Source organism: Chrysemys picta, chromosome 1, assembly GCF_011386835.1.
Source record: "Chrysemys picta bellii isolate R12L10 chromosome 1, ASM1138683v2, whole genome shotgun sequence".
Lineage (NCBI taxonomy): Eukaryota > Metazoa > Chordata > Testudines > Emydidae > Chrysemys > Chrysemys picta.
This window is the reverse complement of record NC_088791.1, coordinates 58401358-58416053: the sequence shown is the minus strand read 5'-3', so window position 1 is coordinate 58416053 and position 14696 is coordinate 58401358. Positions and strand designations below refer to the sequence as shown.

The following is a 14696-nucleotide window of genomic DNA, read 5'->3' as shown; positions in this document are numbered from 1 at the left end:
GAGTGAGAGGCCATAAATACATTGATGTATAATGCATCAAAGAATAATTCAACAACAACAACTTCATTATATCTGATACAGTCAACACTAGGCGGGTTTGCTAAACTAGCCAAGATGAGATGAAATCTGGAAATTAAGCTCAATATATATCAAAATCCAGATTTATTGTTTGAAAAGCTGTAGCACTTTCACCTTGCTTTTTTAAGTAAGATTAAATGTAATGTCAGTCTTGATATCTGACACTTATGCTCTCTATCTGGGATAATCAGTTGCATTTCCAGGGACATAGATTTGATCCAATAGGTTTTTCCATCTCTAACTAAGGACAAGTTGTGGCTTTGCCAGAAGCCCTGTGTATGGGTAATGTGTCATTATGCTAACCCAGGAACAGCTTGGGAAGCAGTCTCCAGTTCTCCCCTGCTCCAATGTGTAACCTGTGCCAGCCCTATACCTACTGCCGCATACATGCCCTGGTATCCCAGCACAACTATTCAGCCCCATTCACGGGGAGGGGGAGGCTGGAAAAGAAAAGTAAAGCTGCACCCATATCCTGCCTGTGAGAATCAAATAGAGAGTGTAGGGCAAGTTCTCAGTGCCCCACCTTGCAGCCCTTTGTGCCCTGTGTGGGAGCACAAGATGAGCCAAAATCTGTTTCCCTAGTTTGATATTTTGAAGTAATCATTAGAGCATGTTTGCTGTATGATCAAAGCTACCACTTCTAGTTTATTGTAAGTCTGGTTGACATGTGGAGGGTTTAAGAATCTCCAGCACAGTTGCTGATCTGATGATGAGTAGAGCAGGTCATGGTAATCAGCTGTCTGTAAATTTGCCCTCTGAATGTTTCACAAAATGTACTTGAGATGGAATGGAGCCTGTTCAGTTCCTGATGGCTAGAACACAGCCCAGCAGGTTTATTTCAACGGATAAATATACATGATTGTACTTGAATTCACATCACTTAGAACTTTCTGTGTAATCAGATAAGTAGGCAAATAGTAATTCCTTGAAAGAGCCAGACAAAATGGATAGGTCTTTAGCCCCCTAATCTTTTAGTTCTCAAGCTGGGGAGCATCCAAGACTCAACAGGGAGTCAAATTGCACCTTTTGGCCTGGAGGAGGAAAAGGAGGGGAGATCTCTTGCAGTGAGGCTGAAGGAAAGAGTAAGTAGATTGACATAGAAGCTGAATTTGCATGTCTCCTAGTCTAAAAGGAAAGACCAAATGGTCCTAGTCTTGCTAGATGATACATGCTACCCTCCTTTTAATGAAAAAAGTCATCCCCCGCAATATCTTACCAATAGGTGGCCCCATAGTCAGATGCCACTTGTTTGTTTTTAAGAGACCTGCTGTACATACCTATCGTATCTGTTGGAGAATGAAGGCAATTGTGTAACACACAGGTCCTAAACAAGTGTCAGGGAGTTGTAACTACCCTACCCCTTCCCATTTTGGGGGGAACCTACCTTGAGTCCAGCTATATCATAGAATCATAGAAGATTAGGGTTGGAAGAGACCTCAGGAGGTCATCTCATCCAACCCCCTGCTCAAGGCAGGACCAACACCAACTAAATCATCCCAGCCAGAGCTTTGTCAAGCCGGGCCTTAGAAACCTCTAAGGATGGAGATTCTACCACCTCCCTAGGTAACCCATTCCAGTGCTTCACCACCCTCCTAGTGAAATAGTTTTTCCTAATATCCAACCTAGACCTCCCCCCACTTCGACGTCAGACCATTGCTCCTTGTTCTGTCATCTGCCACCACTGAGAACAGCCTAGTTCCATCCTCTTTGAAACCCGCATTCAGGTAGTTGAAGGCTGCTATCAAATCCCACGTCACTCTTCTCTTCAGCAGACTAAATAAGCCCAGTTCTCTCAGCCTCTCCTCGTAAGTCATGTCCCCCAGGCGCCTAATAATTTTCGTTGCCCTTTGCTGGACTCTCTCCAATTTGTCCACATCCTTTCTGTAGTGGGGGGCTCCAAAACTGGACTCAATACTCCAGATGAGGCCTCACCAGTGCCAAATAGAGGGGAATAATCACTTCCCTCGATCTGCTGGCAATGCTCCTACTAATACAGCCCAATATGCCGTTAGCCTTCTTGGCAACAAGGGCACACTGTTGACTCAATTCCAGTTTCTCGTCCACTGTAATCCCTAGGTCCTTTGCTGCAGAACTGCCGCTTAGTCACTCGGTCCCCAGCCTGTAGCAGTGCATGGGATTCTTCCGTCCTAAGTGCAGAACTCTGCACTTGTCCCTATTGAACCTCATCAGAATTCTTTTGGCCCAATCCGCCAATTTGTCTAGGTCACTCTGAACCCTATCCTTATCCTCCAGCGTATCTACCACTCCCCCAAGCTTAGTGTCATCTGCGAACTTGCTGAGGGTGCAATCCATCCCATCATCCAGATCATTAATGAAGATATTGAACAAAACCAGCCCCAGGACCGACCCTTGGGGCACTCCGCTTGAAACCGGCTGCCAACTAAACATGGAGCCATTGATCACTACCCGTTGAGCCCGATGATCTCCCACAGTATTCTTGTCAGCATCAAAAGCATTGCTAAAGTCAAGGTATATCACGTCCACCACTTTCCCCATAGCCACAGAGACAGTTATCTCATCATAGAAGGCAATCAGGTTGGTCAGGAATGACTTGTCCTTGGTGAATCCATGCTGACTGTTCCTGATCACCTTCCTCTCCTTCAACTGCTTCAAAATGGATTTCTTGAGGACTTGCTCCATGATTTTTCCAGGGACTGAGGTGAGGCTTACCAGTCTGTAGTTCCCCGCATTCTCCTTCTTCCCTTTTAAAAAGATGGGCACTACATTTGCCTTTTTCCAATCATCCAGGACCTCCACCAATCACCATGAGTTAGAGGATAGAGGCACTCCATCCAGGATAGAGGCACTCCAGCAAGCAGGAGATTTGACCAGATCCTGTGTTTAGGATGTTCTATTATAGAACCAGGGGTAGAATGTTTTGGTACTAGGGTGTAACTGTGGGCTTTAAACAAAGCATGAAACAAGGGGCCTCCAAAGTTGACACAAACTGTAATTTCCCCAGAGCAGGGGCGGTGAGTTATATGGACCCATGGTGCCCGTGCTCCAGCAATATTAGGGCACAGAGACCCGGCTCCACCAATGTTCAGGACCACCATTGACTGAGCTAACTTGAATGTCTGTGGTGGAGAAAGAGGAAGCACCCATTTGTCACGAGTAGCATTCAGACTTGCTACTGTTGAACTGTTTCCAGTTGTTTGATTGAGATACAAGGAAAATAATCTGTTCTAAGAGCCTTATAGATGGGCGATCTCAGATACAGAACTATGGTGGCCTCTGTTGGCCCGAAGGTTGAAGTTCTGTGTTGTATTGTTTCAAACTGCTTCTGTGGTGAGTAGCACAAAGAGAGTGAAGCATGGAACAACTACATCCAAGTCTATTAAAATCCTGACTTTGCCTTCACTGACAAAACTGTAGCTCCTTGAATTGCTAAGGGACTCAGCTCAAGACTCAGAGTTAAAACTAACCATTTTAACCATTTTGCAGGTACCCGTTATTCAGAAATGAAAGAGAGTCTTTCCAGATCATCCTCTGTCCATTGGCAGGGAAGTTCAGGTGATCAAACACACTACTAAGGCTGTAGGTGAACTAGACGTAATGGCTCTGTGACCTGACAGTCTTTATTTGTCTCTCTTCAGTTAAGAGGAAGTTTGAACAGAATACATTTTAGCAACAGTAACGGAACAAATGGAAGCCCAGGTAATTGGCTGTCATTCCAGAGAGCACTGAAGTGGCATACAAAATTTTAAACTGAACTGTCAACTTCCATTGCTGTACTTTTATTCAGGCAAATTGGTTTAAATTTAACTTTGCACAGTAAAAAGATTTGGTCCCTGATCTGTCAAACAGTTATGCACATGCTTAATTTCATTATCTACTCATGTGCATAAGGTTCAGCACACATGGCTGCAGAATCAGGACCGATGTTATTTCTTTAAGTCTTCTTGTTTATTTTTATATGGTATTGATCATCACTTTGAATATTTGCCTAATTCGCTAGAAAAACCTTTCAAAGTCAAATCAGCTGAAACAATACTCCCCTCTACTGGAAGGCTCTGGTACTCCCAAAATATCCATAAAATGTTAGAGGGAAGATGGGTGAGGTAATATCTTTTGTTGGATTAATGTCTATTGGTGACAGACACAAACGTTCAAGCTTACACGCAGCTCTTCACATCTGGGAAATTGTTCAGAGGGCAGATCTACACTACAAATTTACACTGATGCAGCTGCACTGCTGTAGCGCGTCCGGTGAAGAGGCTGTAAGCCTATGGGAGAGAGCTCTCCTGTCAGGTTATTACTCCACCTCCCACAAGCGGAGACAGCTATGTCAGTGGGAGAAGCTCTCCTCACAATATAGTGCTGTCTACCCAGGGGGTTATTGTCGGTATAACTAGGTTGCTCAGGGGTGTGGATTTTTCACACCCCAGAGCAGCAGAGTTATACCGAAGTAAGTTTGTAATGTAGATCTGGCCTAAGTTTCCCAGAGCTGAAGAAGAGCTCTGTGTAGCTTGAAAGCTTGTCTCTCTCACCAACAGAAGTTCGTCCTACAAAAGATATTACCTCACCCACTTTGTCTCTCTAATATCCTGGGACTGACACTGCTACAACGCTACATACATACCTAAAATGTTGAGATCTTAACTAGTTTTGCTGGGGTTGTAGTTATTATAGTTTGTTTGTTTATTTTAACAGGTGAACTGTAAAGTTTCAAAGCTCTTGTATAATTCTCATCCTCCACCCCAAGTGTTTAGCTAGTGTCAATGTTTATTACATTCATTATTTTCAAACTTACCAACAAAGAGCTAAATCATCCCCTATACAGAAGAAGCCTAAGGAGGGGATGGAAAATTGAGGGCTGTACCTCAGTTTCTCCTAATCTTTCTTTTGGGAAGAGGCTTTGATCTTCAGCAGAACCTGTGGTGGGGGAGGGGAGGAGTTAATTCCCTTCCCCAAAATCATGGAAGTCTTGAGATGTATATACTTACAGTGGTGCTGTGTCCCTTTCAGGGTAGCCAGGCAATCCCTGCTGGGAGTTGCCCCAAACCCTCCTCCTAGTTAGCGGAGCTTTCACTGTATGCAAAGGCTACCAGTGAAAGGTTATGGCAACAGGGATCCTGCTGAACAATTCCCCCAATCTTGAGGGGAATGACCTCATGTGGGAGGCTCTCTTCCCAGCTTTGTCTCTCCTGACCTTGATGCACCCTCCGCTGCCCTCTGAAGGGGTTCTGTACAATCAGAAGAAGGGGTGGGAGAAGATGTGATGCAATAAAGCCAGGACTCCTCACTTCCATGCCCAGCTTGGAACCATTCCACATGTGGAAGCAAATCAGATGGTCTGGCTCAGTATTTGCAAATATTTTATATAGAGCCTTTCATCCTGAAGTGTTCTAGAGTGTTCTTCAAATGGAGTATATCAGAAGGGATCATTCACCTACCACTGAAATGCTGCTACCTCTGGGGTGAAACACAGCAGTCCTTCTGAACATTATCTTCCTAGATGAGTGGAGGCTTGAGATTTTCATCTCCATGGCCACATAGAAAGGGACTTTATTCCTGAGGAAACAGCACAAGATTCCCACAAACAGTGTGGCTGGAGTCACCTGTTTTGAACAATTCACAAAAGAAAGGGAATCTCTCTGCTGTTTATCAGTTTAATATATTATTTAACATTTATATTGTAGTAGCACCTAAAGGCTCTTGCCAGGTTGGGCCCCATTTTGCTAGGAACTGTACCAACATAACACATGATTTTTAAAGGCTTTTGTATCTCATTCGTTGCAGCTATAGACCTCATGTCTGGGTATAAACTATAGCATTCATCATGCTTAAATGGATATTTAGAGAATGGGGGAAAGAGTCTGCAATCCAGCACCATGCAACGCTCAGGGTATAGCAATCACGGCTAAAGAAGAAACCAGCAACCACTCTGTGGTATTTGGCTTCACACTACAGTACATCCTGTTTTAATTATAGGAAATATTGTGGTTAAATTTAATAAGTACAGTGCAAGGAAAGTTGATTTTTATTGGCAATCACTGTATCATATATTGTAATAGACAAATTACCTTAGACCATCCTGTGCTTTGCTGCACATTGGGCTACCCACATTTGCCATCCTTGCCTGTCAACTGCCCTTCTCTCCAAATCTTCCCATTTCATGTTGAGGTGCTTGATGTCATTCAGAACTCTTCATTTCCATGTTATTTGTGGTCTCTCTCTCTCTTTCTTCTTGCATTTTCTGGCTTCCATTCAAGGGCAGTATTTGATAAGCGTTTGTTTTCCTTTGTCAGACATCACAGCCAGTGATGTCTTCTTTTGTAGATTTTTTGTGAGAGGGTGCCTTGTCCAGTAATTTTTCTGACTTCTTCATTCATCTTCCTATCTCTATATGTTATTCCCAATATTCTTCTCAGACATTCGTGATGAAATGCATCCAGCTTTTGCATATCTTTCTTGGTAAGTTGCCATGTCTCACTGCTTTATGTTGTGATGGTGATAACAATTGCTTTGTGCACATTCAGTTTTGTCTTGAGAGAGATGTTTTTCATGCCTTTCAAAAGGCATTCAATAGTGTAAACAGAGAAACAATGTGGAAAATTGTGGAACAATATGGAATTCCAACAAAATTAACCACTATATAAAGAGCACTGATCTTCAGCGTGTTCACATTGCTGATTGATCAATATGTCACATCACTGCAAAAGTTGTAAGTAGATTTCCAGTTTTCTATCAAGTGCACCAAATACTGCACATGACATTTATAAATTGTGCAGAGTATACCAAACAAAATACTTCACGTAAAATTAAGACTTGTTTGGCAGTAAAGCTGTGTTACTTTATAAAGATCTTTTGATAGGGAACAATTTGTTTTGGAAGTAATCCTTGAAGAATTAACATACACACCCAGGCCCCTGGGCTGCCTGCACAGGGCTCTCATTGATTTCAGAGGGAGCTATGCATGTGCATCCAAGGACAGAGCTTGGTCCAAACAATGTATCAAAGAGAAAAGTTACTACAGACATTACATTCTCCAACTACATAGTTATAAACTTCAAATGCCAATTTGAATTGCAATGCATGATACACTGTTTAAAAAGTGGGAAAAAAAAGATTGGTTAGCATTCCTGCAGCCTTTATGAAATAAGGGGTTCTTTGCAAAAAAGGAAAACATCAGGAAAGAACATAAGAATTAGCCATTGGAACAGTGTAACAAGGGATGGAATATTATTTATTTGTTTCTAGAATCTCCATCATTCAAAGTGTTTAAATCAAGACTGGATGTCTTTCTACAAATTATGTGTGACGTTATTGACATAAACTGTGACCATATAGAACATTGTTGCAACCAGGGTCCTTTTGTTGCACCAGTTCTTATACAGAGGAGGCCAAGTGGAGTGTCTATAGGAAGGTTATAGTTTGCTGGTTATGATTATGCTGTCTGTATGTATGTATCATTTTTGTATTTGAAGTTATGAATATTGGCTGTGTATCTGTTTGATTCTCAGTAGCCTTAGTGAAGCATTTGGTCAGCTTCTTGAGAAAGGACTATTCTCATTAAGTGCCAAATCAAGAAACATTTAACTAACAATGGACTTTGGGAGACGCCAATCCACATCTGAGCTTTCCTGGGAACGTTCAAACTAACATGTAAACAAAAGGCATCAGCCTGCAAAAAGCTGAATCATTCATAGACATGTGACTTGCCCAGGTGTCTGCAAACTCCATCTTGTTGAGGGGATTTTACACAGGAGAACAAAGGAGTTTCCACCCACAAGAGAAAGACTATATAAGGCTCTGGAAACCCCTCCACTGTGGTCTTCAGCTGGCTCAAAAGATAGTCTCTCCACCCCAAAGAGATGCTTGAAAGAAACTGGAACAAAGTACAGTAAGAATGGGGGGGGGGGGGCGGAGTGATTGCTGGACCCAGACTAGGAAGGAGTCTAGTCTGTGAAAGAAGCTTATTAAAACATCTCTGAGGGTGAGATTTCATCTGTAATCAGTTTCTTACTGTATTAGGTTTAGACTTGCATGTTTTTGTTTTATTTTGCTTGGTAATTTACTTTGTTCTGTCTGTTATTACTTGGAACCACTTAAATCCTACTTTTTATACTTAATAAAATCACTTTTTGCTTATTAATTAGCCCAGAGCAAGTAATTAATTCCTGGGAGATAAAAACAGTAGTGCATATCTCTCTATCAGTGTTATAGAGGTCAGACAATTTATTTATGTATATGCTTTATATGAATAAAACAGATTTATTTGGGGTTTGGATCCCATTGGGAACTGGGTATTTGGGTGCTAGAGACAGGAGCATTCTAAGCCGTTTTCAGTTAAATCTGCAGCTTTTGGGGGATGTGGTTCAGACCTGGGTCTGTGTTTGCAGCAGGCTAGTAAGTCTGACTCAACAAGACAGGGTAATGAAATCCCAAGCTGCCAGGGAAAATGGGCTCAGAGGTAGTCCCAGCACATCAGGTGGCAGTCCCAAGGCTGTCTCTGTGACCCAACCCATCACATTATGCTCCAGCCAATCACAAGTTATCAAGCCTAATGCTGGAATTACTGCATGAAATTCTACAACTTGCATTATGCAAGAGGTCAGACTAAAAGATTACAATGGTCCCCTCTGTCCCATGAAATTTATGAATCATACCAGATCAGACCACAGGCCCACTGGTCAGTCTTCAAGCATGTTTATCCAATATTAGATGTTTCAGATGAAAGTGTAATACTTCCATAATGGACAACTATGCTATGTTATGGAACACTAGACCCTAGCTTCAGGCAGCTGGTTTTAATTCATGAAGTATGAGAGCCAATATAATTTTTATAATTAGTATTTTAATTGTGAATGATGTTTTTATTCTCTATATAGACAGTCTAAGTTCTTTTTTTCCTACTAAGCTCTTTGTCTCCATAATACCTTGAGGCAGTGAGTTCCATGGGCTAATTATGGGATATGTAAAAACCACACTTTTTAGTATCACTGGTTTTTTTAATCTTAGTGAATGTCCCCTTGTTCTGTAATATGGAAAAGGGTAAATACAAGTGACTGAACCTCTCTGTGCCTATCAATATTTCACATTCCTCTGCCATGTCACTGTTCTAAAAATAGTCCTAGTATTTTTTATCTGGCTACGGTAGCCAGCTTGGAAGAAAATGTGTTTTTATCTCCTATAACCACAAGCTTCCAATTTAAAAAAGAATATTTCATGATACTACTGATAAGGCAGCAGAATGATTTAATTTTGCAGATAAATAGGGAACATGTTTCTCCTTGAAGTAGTTCTTCATTTCTGTGGCGGCAAATAAAGACCCAAAATGTTTCCCTATGCTGTAAAACTTCTGTATCAGACTTCTGGTGTCAGTCAGGAAGAGACAGCAGACCATGACCTAGAATTCTCTTAAAGGTTAAGGAGAATGTCAAGAGAAAAATAATGTGCCATTAATCCTTCCCCAATAAATAATGACCTGTTACCATCGGCATTAAAAATAGCAATTGCAGCTGTCTAGCCTACACAGATGAACACATCTTCTAAACACTTGTGTCTGCAACTTTCATGTGGGATTTAATCCAAGTCTATACTATATTTGATTCTAATAGACTGGCCGGGTCCTACAGGTGCTACATACTGGTGTATATGTCAGCCTTTGTATCCTTAGATCTTTTGATGTATCTTTTTAACATAAGAGGGAATGTATTGGGCCAGATCTTCAGCTGATGTATGTTGGCGTAGCTCTAAAGTCAATGGATACATGCCAATTTGCATCAGTTGAGGATCTGTCCCATAAGCTGTCCTATGCAAAAAGGTCAAGCATCGTAGGGCTACAATATAAATTATGTCTATTCTGGGCAGGAGCGATTCATAGTCTCCTTAGACTTTTCCTTCAGTCAGGGTTCATTTTTTGTTGTTGTTTTTTAGGAGATCCAGTCCTGATGAGGACCAAAATAGACATACCAATATAGCAATAAGAGTTTCCTTGTGCTGCAAAAGAAGCTGTCTGTTGCAAGTTAAATGATCTAGAAAAATATCAGTGCCCCAAAGATGTTCTGTTGTGACAGTTTTACTCTTGTCAGAGCTTAGATTGTGGGATGATGTTCAGCTCTTCAGCAGCCTGAGTGGGGGCAGTGAGGAAGTACCATGTCCCTGAGACAGCAGCCACTCAGTTTTCCAAGGGGAGGCTCACAAGTGATGGACCTAGAGGGTTGGGTGGATCAGTCCTTGTGTTATGGCCTGCACAAGTGGAGTAGGACAAGTATGAGCTGAACTGAGCTCTGAATGTCTCTTTAACCCTGAAGGTTGTCTTGGACCAAGAGAGACAATCTGCTAAGGAAAGGGTGTCAGAAACTATGATGGGGATGGTCAGATCTGGTGGTTGGACCCAGGAAGTTAGAGCTGTAATCAAGTGTCCAGAGCAGGGTTGGAGCAAAGCTAGAGTTAAAGCAAGGCTGGAGCAGGATTAGGAACAGGGCTAGAGCAAGGGCAAGGCTGGATCAGGTTAAGGCTTGGTAAGTCTGTTGCCACCATCAGGCAGGGGATGGTTCTAAGACCTAAAGTGATGTGGAGCAGACTGAGCTGCTGTTCCTCCTCTGAGGACTATGTACCTTCCCTGAGAGTCACCTGACCAGTTACTGACTTGTGGATTGGCTGGAATCTAGCCCAGGAACAACTCCTCAGTGTATGTGACTTACTCAGGCTCTCATTCAGGGATGAGTCATCACCTTACACGGGGAAAATCAAAGGAGTTTATGGGAATATTTCTCAATTACTTGAGGCAAGCACTTTGGCTATCATGGTAGAGTCCAGACTTTCAGTGTGAAGAATCCTTTTGCCCCTCACTTGATGTCACTTTAAAGATTTAGGTGAAATACTCATTTGTTCAAAAATGTGACATTTTCTGAAGTCTAAATAGTGATTTAAAACATTTAATCAAAACTCTTATTTACCCCGAAGATTGTTTACAGAAGGCATGAGGCTTTCTTCCTTTATTCTGGGACAGATAAAAACGGAATTTAATGCACAAGAAAAAGAATAACAAAGTAATAAAAGTTTAAGCCAGAGTATAGCAGGACCTTGATATCCTGTCTCTCTGATATTAGATCAGTGGTGGTGAATGACAATTCTTGTGCCTTGTGATAGTACTGCTACAAAAAGCCTTTGATATAGTCCATATCAAGTAGCTATTGAGGAAATTAAGTGATATGGCATGAGAGAACTCTCCATCATGGTTATTTAACTGGTTCGGAAAGAGGGTAAGAATGAATGGTCAGTTTTCCAGATGAAAGGAGGTTGCTGGGATAACACAAGGATCTATACTTTGGCTGATGTTTAATGTTAATAATCCTCTGTCCAGGGGCGGCTCTAGCTTTTTTGCCACCCCAAGCACGGCAGGCAGGCTGCCTTCAGCAGCATGCCTGTGGGAGATCCCTGGTCCTGCAGATTCGGCGGCATGCCTGCGGGAGGTCTGCCGGTCCCGCAGCTTTGGCGTACCCACCACCGAATTGCCACTGAATCCGTGGGACCGGCAGACCTCCCACAGGCATGCCACCGAAGGCTGCCTGACTGCCACCCTCGCAGGGACCGGCAGGGCACCCCCCCCCCCAGGGCTTGATGCCCCAGGCACGTGCTTGGAGCGCTGGTGCCTGGAGCCGCCGCTGCCTCTGTCACTTCCAGTTTTGACTAAGGAACTTATAGGACCTCTAACAAAGCTAGTCAATTAGATGACATGATAGTAAACTAAATTTAATATAGACACATGGAAGATAATGCATTTTGGGAAGGATAATTTGAGTTAAAAATTAAATGTAGCCACTCAGGAAACTAATCTAGATATCATTGTGACTGGTTCAATGAAAACATCTAGTCATTGCACACTAAAGATAAAAATCAAACAATATGTTAGAAAGGGACAGAGAGCACTATTGAAACTATTATGCTGCAATAATATTTGAATCAATAGTGTACCCTGAGCTGTACTCAGAATGCTGAGTTCAGTGTGAGTTACTCTATTTCAAAAAGCATGTAGCAGAAAGACAAAAATGGGTGAGAGAAGTAGAATAGAAACAGTTGCTTCTTCAGAGGCAGTGTGGTTGAGCGGATTGTCTGTTTGACCTGAGAATTCAGGAGATGTGGGTTCTATTCCTGGTTCTACTGCTGAACTACTATGTGACCTTGAGAAAATCATTTCACCTCTCTGTGTCTGTTTCCCCTTCTACCTGTTGTCTGTCTTCCTCATTCAGACTATACATTCTTTTGGATCATGGACTTTCCTTTACTGGCTAGACAGGTTTAGACTGGAAATAAGGCACAAACTTTTAACAGAGTAATTAACACTTGGAATAATTTACTGAGGGCTGTGGTGGAGTCTCCATCACTCAAAATTTTAAAATCAAGCCTGGATATTTTTCTAAGAGAGATGCTCTTGCTCAAATAGGAATTAATTCAGGGACAGACAAACTTTTGCACTAACACAGAAAAGCTCTGCATAAGCATGAAAGCTTGTCTCTCTCACCAACAGAAGTCTGTCCAATAAGGGATATTACCTCACCTACCTTGTCTCTCTAATATCCTGGGACCAACCCAGCTACATCAATGCTGCATATAACCTAACAGGTGGCATTCCCATTAAAATATACACCAGCCCTTACCCCCCACTGAATTCCAATGTTTCTCCAATTTAGAGGTTTTAAAGAAAAAGTTATTTTATCTAAAACCAGCTGCTCTAAGGTAGATACCTGGGCTGTGCATGGCAAACCACTCTTGAAGATCTTGGTCAGCTTGCTTAGGTATGAGACTATCTTGGTCCTAACAACTTCCAGCAGTTTCTTTAGAACCTTAAGCACCAAATGCCATAAACTGTTGCCATTTGAGCATGATTTGAATATATGCATACACAATAATGCACACATTCAACCTAGTCACCTCCCCAGCATATTTGATCCAATCAGTAATACATTGGTCCCCTGTGATATATGCAAAGAAGAGACCAATGCACTACTCTACATTTACCATTACTTTGGGAAATATATTTGTGACTGTGACAAGAAGTTGCCACTAGAGGACACTGAATCAACATGATAAATGGCAGGAATATGGACACTAACAAACTGGCTTATGTGCATTCATATCACTGCCTTCTGCTTGGTGGAATAAGTGACTATAAAAGGCATCTGCCATCCCTGCATACTGCCTTAACCAGGTGTGGCCCTGCAGGTGAGCCCTGCCTTAATTCCCCAAATGGGGCATCAATAAGTTAGCTTCAGAGGATTTGGACAAGGGGAAGCTAAAAACAAACTCACAGAATAATAAGACCTTTTTATAAGGTCTCAGAGAAGGATCAGCTATAACAATTCATAAGGCCCTTACTTCCAGTCCCCGGTTCAGAGCTCCCAATCTCAGAGTCCACAAAATTAAGTCTCTGTGTCCCTAAGAGAGACCATCCTCCATTGCAGATTGCATGGCTTCTAGTCCCCTCTCTCTTGCAGCTCTTTACAAGGAATACCTGTCCCCTTCTTGGCTGCGTCTTATTAGTGGGTCTCTGGCCCTTAAAAAGGCAGAACACCTTGTTACTGCAATCCATTCTTGTTTAATGAACACTGTAAAATGTGGATGCTTTGATTTGTTGGGTGTTCAGCAAATCACTTGGTTTGGTAACAGTGAAGTGAGTTTTCTACCCCAGGTTTGGATTTCAGTAGTTTTTAATGACTGTCAGTTCCATGGGACAAGGTACATGCTTTCATCTGTGGTTGGGATGGCTCTAGCCAACATGGTGGGCACTACTGGAAATAGAGCCACCTGAGCAACACAAATCCCTCACAGTCACCTAGCAGGGAAGAAGGGGTTTGCCCTAAACTCAGCCCAGGTTTGGTAGAGAAATCACAAGCTGTGCTGAACTACCCAGAGAAGAGGAGCTGAGTTTTGAGTTCCTAATTCTATTAGGAAAGTTTGACACATTATTTCTCTCAAATAAACAGCTCTATCCACTTCACTTTAGAGCACAGTCCGTTTCTATTTTGTTATTAAACAGAGTGCAACAGTCTATGCACCTGATATTGCTACTTGTAAACAGCACCATATATGGACTATAGATAGCCAATAAAATCAGTAGTGGAGAAAAGAAGGCTGTAAGGAAGAGCAGCAGGAACAGTGAAATTGAAAACATCGGGGTGCAGAGGTGGAGATTAATTGCATTTGATTTAAGATATTCAAAAAAAAAATCGCTGACAAATTTTAACTGTTGCTTGCTTGGTCAATATGTTTTGCACATTCCTGATCTACTTATTGGTGCTCCCGTCCCTTGCTACAGGGCAGGAAGGCCAGAAGTTCTGTGTCATGACTAGGACTAGGTGTAAAACAACAATTCTGTTATGCAAAAAAAAAAAAAAATTATGTTTCGAAATTTGTTTTCATTCCAGTGCAGAATGAAACCCACCCTTTGGAAAAATATAACCAAAAAATGGGATTAAAAAGACCCACCCCAGCATGGCCAATAACCTGGTAGTTGGGTCTCCTACACCCCATGTGAGTGTCCTAAGATTGAGTCCCTGCTCTGCCTGATGTGGAAAAGGGATTTGAATTTGTATCTCCCACATTGCAGGATATTTCTGTGGGCTGAGGGAGTAGTCTGATGTGGGGCT

General features: G+C 42.1%; 1 long non-coding RNA gene across 1 annotated transcript in view; it reads left to right on the top strand.

Annotated features, from left to right (window-relative positions):
- The first annotated feature begins 967 nt into the window (after nucleotides 1-967).
- LOC135973642 (uncharacterized) overlaps nucleotides 968-14696 on the top strand; it is a 35616-nt gene continuing 21887 nt past the window's right edge. The window contains exon 1 of the long non-coding RNA XR_010590582.1: nucleotides 968-1160. This is a non-coding gene — a long non-coding RNA (uncharacterized LOC135973642). The remainder of the gene's footprint in view (nucleotides 1161-14696) is intronic.